Genomic DNA, 7,758 nt, shown 5'->3' on the forward strand with positions numbered 1-7,758 from the left:
GTTTCAGTCATGTGCCCACACAAAGTTTTATGCATCTGGTCAAAAGTTTGTGTGTTTGCACTGTAACAGAGAAGCTCAACTGTTGTATACTGCTCCCACCAACAATACTGTTGCATTTACAGTGTGAATACTGTAATACTCAACTAAGAGCTGGCTTTGCCAAATCATACAATACTGAAAAGTAAAGGTTATAACAAGAATGTTTGTATCCCACTGACTTTATTAAGGGGTAAAAGAAGAGAGAATTGAACTTTGATGCATCATTTATGCCCCAAAATATTTTCACCTGCTCATTTCTCTCAGTTATGATTCAGTATCAGTGATGTTTAAATTGAATCAATTATTTTAAATCAACTTTTGGAAAAGTGATCCGCTTCTCTGCGAGACTGGAGAGAAACACCAAAAGTCCAAAAGAAATGCACCGATCTGCACTGAGAAATTCACCCCGGTGTTCAGTGAACATTAGTTGACTAAAAATGACTTCAGTGACACATATATGTATTTATTCCTGCACACACACCAACAGAAATACATCTTCTAACCACCTCGCCAGTGCTGGCACTGTGTCATTGTCAACCATCTGCCCCTTTGTTTCAAACAGCATTGTAACCTTTCTGAGAGTGCGTGTGTGTGCCTGGATATTTGTGGGAGTTCTGTGTGTTTGTGTGTGTGTGTTATCACTGGCGTGCACACTTGCTTATATATCCAGAGTGTGTTCTGGCTGCCAAACAGCCATTTGGTTGGGGAGTATTGCCAAGTTAAGGTGGAGGTCACTTCTACACAGCTGAATCATTCAACAGCACTGCTGATAAGCTTCCAAGGCTGGCAAAGCAAGGCATAACACAATGTCATCATCTGGGAACAAAAAATCTCCCCCAAGGCTGTGCTGTTTAATGATAGGGGTGAGTTAAGATTCACATCACATGACGTGTTTTATTAGATTTAACATAAATTCACAGTATTTACTTTTGCTTTCAGACTGTCTGGCACTCAGTCTCAGTTCAATATAACTTAAAGAAGATATTTCCTTGTCTCGTTCCATGCAGAGTTGGCGGTCAAGGCTGTGTTTCTTCTTTCTTTTCTTTTCTTTTTTCTTTTTTTTTTTCCTGTGTGGGGCCAAAGATGCTCAGTCCCCACTGAGCGCTTCTGCTTTCATCCTTGGATGTGATCAATAATGGATGGAACTCCCACAGTTTGACATGCAGGGATTGCTCGGAAAAAAACTTGGAAAACCATCCGCAGCTCTGCCAGCCCTGGAGCGCCGTGTGGGAGACAGGGCCGCGCAGGGCCGCCAATTAGCACCAACATTTTACAGCCACTCGCTGGGTTGCGACTGTTTGGAGGCATGCTCAAAGACACACATGCACTCACATGCACACATTGCAAACACCTCTGGAGAGTCGCTGACCTACTCCCCTAACCACTTTATTGATCTGTGGGCCAAAGATGTGAAAGCCTATTGAGGTCATCATTAATGATTCATCATCTCCAGAAAATGTCAAATGTGGCATGGGAGCATAAACATGAATGCATCAGATGTTATGGACACATAAACATGTGAGAGCTTTGAAGAAATCCTCTGTGCACCTATAGGAATCATACATTTGAAAAGACGCTGCAGAGTAAAGAGATAGCTCTCAGATAGTGTGATGCAACTACTTAATTGCGATTTGCTGTAATGCTGTCCCCCACTTTTATGATAACCCACAAAAAGCTACATGTCCTTCAAAATAATTATCTATTTGGTCAGATTTGTGTCTTCTGTGTTCGCCTCCGGCACTGAGCGGAGAGGGGAATTGTGGGACCACTATAAAAGAAGTACATGCATTCTAAAGTATGAGGTCTTTGCTTGCTTTACACTTTTAGACTATACAGATGTCCTTTGATAAATATTCTACCATGTACAAGCACACAGAAACATGTACGGTAAATATATACAATGCATTACCTATTCCACTATGATCCATACACATGTATACGCTATTCCCACGGGAAGATCAGATGTAGCAGTCCTGCACTTCGAGGCATGTTATTGATGCAGTTTTTGTGCCATCACATACATACCAAATACCCTTAAATAGCAAATAAACTTAAATGCCTCTCCTCTGTGACCTGATACATGAGGGTTCCCTGTGGTTCTTGGAATGACGTGATAAACTTCGCAGTTGTTTTCCTACTGGACCGCTTGCAGAGGTTATGCTCTCTAATACGGAGCCCTCCCTCTGCAGCCCCACAGACAGGGGCTCCCAGGTTCAGCACAGAGGTCCATTCAAAGATTCAAAAGTTACATTTTATGGTTTGTGCCAAGCACAGACTGGCCTTGTGTGAGAGACCCAGACAACACCCGAGCTGAGGACATAAATTTGACTTTATGAGGGGAACTTGCTCAATCTTAAAAAAAAGGCAGGCCATGATTATGTTCTTTTAATTTGTATTTGCTGTATTTTGGTTTCTCACACCACCTCTCAGAAAGTGACTGTGTACATTAAGATCATAGATAGGGGGAAAAAAAATCAAAGTTCAGAAACAGCCCCTGGACCATCTCAATCCAGCCAGAGCTGTCCTAATCTAAAAACAAAATCAATCAAAATACAGTGGCTTGTTCATTAATCTTTGACCAAATGAATACAGGGTATTTGTGCATTTTACTTGAATCCAGCAGAGTACGAGGTTTTGCCAGTTACAGGTTTGTAAGATCCAAATATGCGATGAAAGAACCAGACTTATGAGGAATGCTTTAGAAAATTAAAAGTTGACTCTGAATGCTGTTTTAACCAAGAGATGAAATCTTAATGTAAGTATCCATTTAAAGTTGAAAAAAACAAGAGTGCTGCTCTGTTTGAGGTGAAGAACATAAGATTTCATACCAACCAAGATAAACTTACCTTTGCAAAGAAAAAGAAGAATTTTGTTTAAAAGAAGACTCGCCTTCCAATCAGATGTGGGTAGTCCAACAAGCCCAGCCCTTCTCATGAGAGAGAGTCTGTGCATCACTGTGCTCATCGAGACTCTTCATTCGAGTTTATGCTAGTTTTTGCTCAGAAACTAACTGTGTTAGACGTGAAGCTGATGTGGCAGTGCAATACCAGTGATTACCAGTCAAAACAACTCTGGATCCAACCGCTGGATGATAATTATGTTAAACATTTTTCCAACAAATTATTTTGGAACAAATAAATTAACTTTTAGTTTGGGTTTCAAAGATCACCCTCATCTCCACCCACTAGTCAAAACATTGTCACATCTGGCTTCAAAAAGATCAACATGGCCAAATGATAAGGAGTCACAAGGGAGCAATTCAAATGACTCCACAGCTCAGTAATGCAACCTATTTTTTGATTACTTGACAGTCATTCCTAAAATTCATGTACATTTTAACACTGTAGAAAGTAAATCAATTCCCTTTTAATGTAATTTTTAAAAAGATGGGTCTATGTCTATCAATCAATTCATATGCACTAAATGCTTCTTTCATGGCAGTCAAACAAAACCATTTAAGAGAGCACTTACAGAAAGTTTCTATTGCCACATTCAAATGAGAGGTATTCAACACATATCAATCCTTGTTATCCTTTATGTAGAAGTCCTTTTAAATGCTATAAATCAGAGGCCTGCTCTATGATATATACAAATTGTTTCTTTCGAATGTAGGCCTTTTTACAGGCACCCATGGGAACGTGAAACCGCAGAGTCCATCCAACCTGACAAATCTTCATCTCACCCCTGGCGACCAGATTTGACATATAATACAATGCAAAAGGACAGTGTAGATTTCCTTTTCATTCCAACCCTTTCTCTGCACTGCAGCTCTTATTAGGCCAGGCTTGTATCTGTAACTGAACAATGACTTTATGTCCCTGCAGTTAATTATCTGTCTGATCCATACCATGGAGAAGAATGAATGAACTCCAGCGCTCTGTTCCATACATCGGCACTAATGTTCTTTCCATATAGGTAGACACTGGCAGAGCCGTGAGACAGAGCTATTAGACCAATGTAATGAGTTTACCTATGAGTAATGGCAGCGCACTTACTCGTAGAAAGTGCTCCCTGCATATTGTTCCTGAATCAGTTTCCCCGAATCTCCTGGCAAATCTTGTGACTAATTTTGGGGGTTAGCTAAAGATGTCGAGCAAACAGCCTCTGCATGAAGATTTGTGTGTGAATCATGCATGCTAAACAAGGGGTATGGCGCATTCATATACACCATAACTAAACGGAATATAAATTAAGAGAGGCTCTCAGCTTCAGTGAGATCTCCAGTGTCTGAGTACTTTGGACACTATATTGGCCTGAAACGTTGTAATGGCCCTGTCTGTGGTGCAGTGTGTGTGCTGGTCTTGCATCAGTGCTTTTAAACACCTCAGCCATCATTCCACAGTGCTGGTGTTTATTTAAATGGATTTGGCCTGCTTTGGCCGTAAAGAGCGAGGGCATAAAACACTGAGGTCTAGTGAATTACCAGCAATAAAGCTGCAAGCCGTGCCTGTTGACGGTGCTGAGCCTAGGTGGGCCAAACTAGGCCAAGCAGGACTACCAAATCCCCAAGCTTGCCCCGAACAACAGCCTGAATTCTTGCTAATTGTCTCTTCTTGTCATCCCTGTTTACTCAAGCCTCACCACTCTCTCTGCCATAATGGATTCAGGGGCCTGACAAGCCATGTTTGATTGATTTCTCTCCCTGACCACTCAGTGGAAGGACTCTTGGCTGTGTGCCAGCTGTACAGTGGGTTGTCCCTGGTGTGCGTGTCTGCACTCGCACACACATTTCGATGTGTGCGTGCATAGATGGAGCCAATATAGCATAACCGCTACACTATAACTCTACAGCAGGATACTGCGGCGTACGGCACTCTGCCCTGAGGGTGTCATTAACATTTAGAAACAGCTCGAGCATCAGTCACACTGCCTCTGCTTAGGTGTGTTTAACCTTTCTATATGGAGGGATACAGCAGCCGGAACAGAGGGGATTTAACAAAGAAATATACCTGCTAGAATGGAGAGAGGTATTAAAATGTAAAATGACGTTTAACAGAGGGCACTACAAAGGGACAGCGCATTTCCATATATATCTTTTGGGTGTGCTCGATCATCAAAGTCAAAGCAAAGTCATACAGTTTTCATTTAGGCCCCGAGAGTGTAGAAAAAGTTGGACTCCAACTTCTTCTGTGTTCTGTTGAGTCTGCCTCTGTGCAGTTTATGACCATGTGTGTGTCAGGGCTGAGCAGTTCTTGTGATGGATGTGCCGGCCTGTCGTCTCCGGATCACCTCAGTTCAGATGATAGATCCGAGCTCGCAAAGAGGTCGATCAAAGTTCACGACTCCTGCGTAAAACTTGCATTGTGATTTCCCGGGACTAAGATGTACTGCTGATAAAGATGGTGACAATTCAACAGCTGTTTACTCAAGTCTTACTGAGGGACTGGCACACGTTCGTATTGAGCAGAGCTCAACATCTGTTGTTCAGCATCTGCATTTTTGGGTGTTATTGTATAATTCATGTTGCTGGGACACAAATTTGTTCATAGTGACTACTTTGTGTCCTTCTGATAACAAAAAGCAATTCTCCATAGTGTTTGTCATGAAATAAGATCGTGGTGTAAGTCAGTGTAATATTCTCTGAAGTCAGCATGTGTTTATATAAGAGAAAGAGAGAAAACTAGTCTCATTATCGCTGCATATCTAAGCAAGCTCTGGCCTGCCAATTATGGAGTGTGACTGTCAAACTTGTTAACATATCTATGCACAGATGTTGCGGCAAATCATTATATTCTGTATGATGAGTGATTTTAAGTAAATCTACACGAGTATTTCATTTAGCCTTGAAGGCAATATTTAGCATTGCATTGAATTTTTCAAAACAACATATAATTAGATCCAGAATTGCACATTTTCATGGTTCTGTATGTAACACAACATGTGAAGCATGGGGGGCATGTGTTGTTGGCAAATGCATCAAAATGTCAACTTGTGAAAGTATCTGACGCCTCAAAATATGCATATTAGTTAAACGGCGTTACAAACAGCACAACATACGCCTCATATGATCTAAACCCAGTAATCTGGTGGTAAATATGAAGCACGGTTAAATAAAAGGGGCGCATTAGCCATAGCTGTCAGCTTATACTGATTGATAGGCCATACCAGTTGTGGCAGACAGGGTGAAGTATGAAGTGTAAGCTGCGAACGCTTGTATATGAGTATAGAGGTAAAGTTGCTATGAGGAAGCCTTGTGTTTTGATTAATGTAAAACAGCACATCCTGCTCAGCACCTGAAATACAAATGAAGGTATGAGGAGCTATATAAAATAGTAATTAGGTGCTAGTCCTATCCTTCTGATGTAAAAGCATAGACAAACAATTGTAGTAGCAAGAGGGATTTGTGTGCTAAGTTATTCTACAAGACTTCTTTTGAGAAGGCGAAGTAAAGACTATTTGTAAAGACCTTCATGTTACCTAGCTGCATCTTTAAATTGGAAATACATATACTGGAATAAGAACATTAACTGAAAGATTATAGTATCAAACGCAATGTTGTTTAATGAGTATTAGAGCTCGAACACTGACTAATATCCACATCAAAGCAGGCTGAAAATGGAAATGTACTGAGACTAATTGATTCGATATAAACACTGCAAAGTGGAAAAAGGGAAGTTGATATTAGCACCTCTGACTTGATTATTGTGCTTCTCACTCATTCTAAATGTCTTATGGAGTTTGTTCTCATTATTTGTTTATCTATTTATATACTCACAATTTGGATGAAACAGTGGAAAACTTCCTATTTTGGGAAATAATCTTGTTTGCTTTCTCCCTGAGAGATAAATGATATGATGTAAACCACTGATATGAATTGATTGCATAGACACCTCGTGAACTGTCAGCATACTGTTTACAACATGTGCTTTCAGAGGATTTCAAGAGGGCAACTCAGCCAGATGTTAAACACCTAGCTTTTGTGGGTTTAATAGAACCAGAGATTGACAAACTAGCCAAGCTATTTTTGATGAATATGAAGGTTACATTACTACAATCACGAACACATAGCAACGCAAAACTGAAAGGAAAGAGCCAATCAGAACTGGTCCAAAGTCACAAAAATGTATTCACTGTACTGCTATTCCTGGTTTTTCTACTCTACACAAAAAACGGCAATTTGAATACTAACATTTGTTGTGTTAAAATATTGAAGCTAAAAATATACTCTCAGAGTATAGCCTACCTCCAGCAGCATATATCTTACAGATCTCATTATTTTCCAAATAGAGCACTTCACTCTCAGATTGCAGGTCTACTTTTGGTTTTTTAGAATTTCTAAAAGTAGAATGGAAGGCAGAGCCTTCAGTTATCAGGCACCTCTCTTGTGGAAACGGCTGCTAGTTTGGGTTCAGGAAGCAGACACCATCTCTACCTTCAAGATCAGGCTTAAAATTTCAAAGTTTATAGTGACCCTGAGATACCCCATGGATATGCCTAAACTGCTGGGGTACCTCCCATGGTGCATCTTTCCTCACTCTGTTCTCTTTTTTTTTCTTTGTACATTTGACATTATTGTTGTCATTGTGTTTCTCTTTCTCAGCAGGTATCCGTGGCCTGGTGTTATGCTGCTTATTGTCCCCTCTTTCCTGACCTCTCAAACCCCAGCTGTTCGAGGTAGATGGCTGGTTCTGGCTTTGCCAGAGGTTTCTTCCTGTTTTCTTTCCACAGTCGCCTCTTGCATGCTCAGGACGAGGGATTGGATCAAAGAGAAGTTTCGTT

This window comes from Leuresthes tenuis, unplaced genomic scaffold, assembly GCF_036924035.1.
Source record: "Leuresthes tenuis unplaced genomic scaffold, fLeuTen1.0.hap1 SCAF_18, whole genome shotgun sequence".
Lineage (NCBI taxonomy): Eukaryota > Metazoa > Chordata > Actinopteri > Atheriniformes > Atherinopsidae > Leuresthes > Leuresthes tenuis.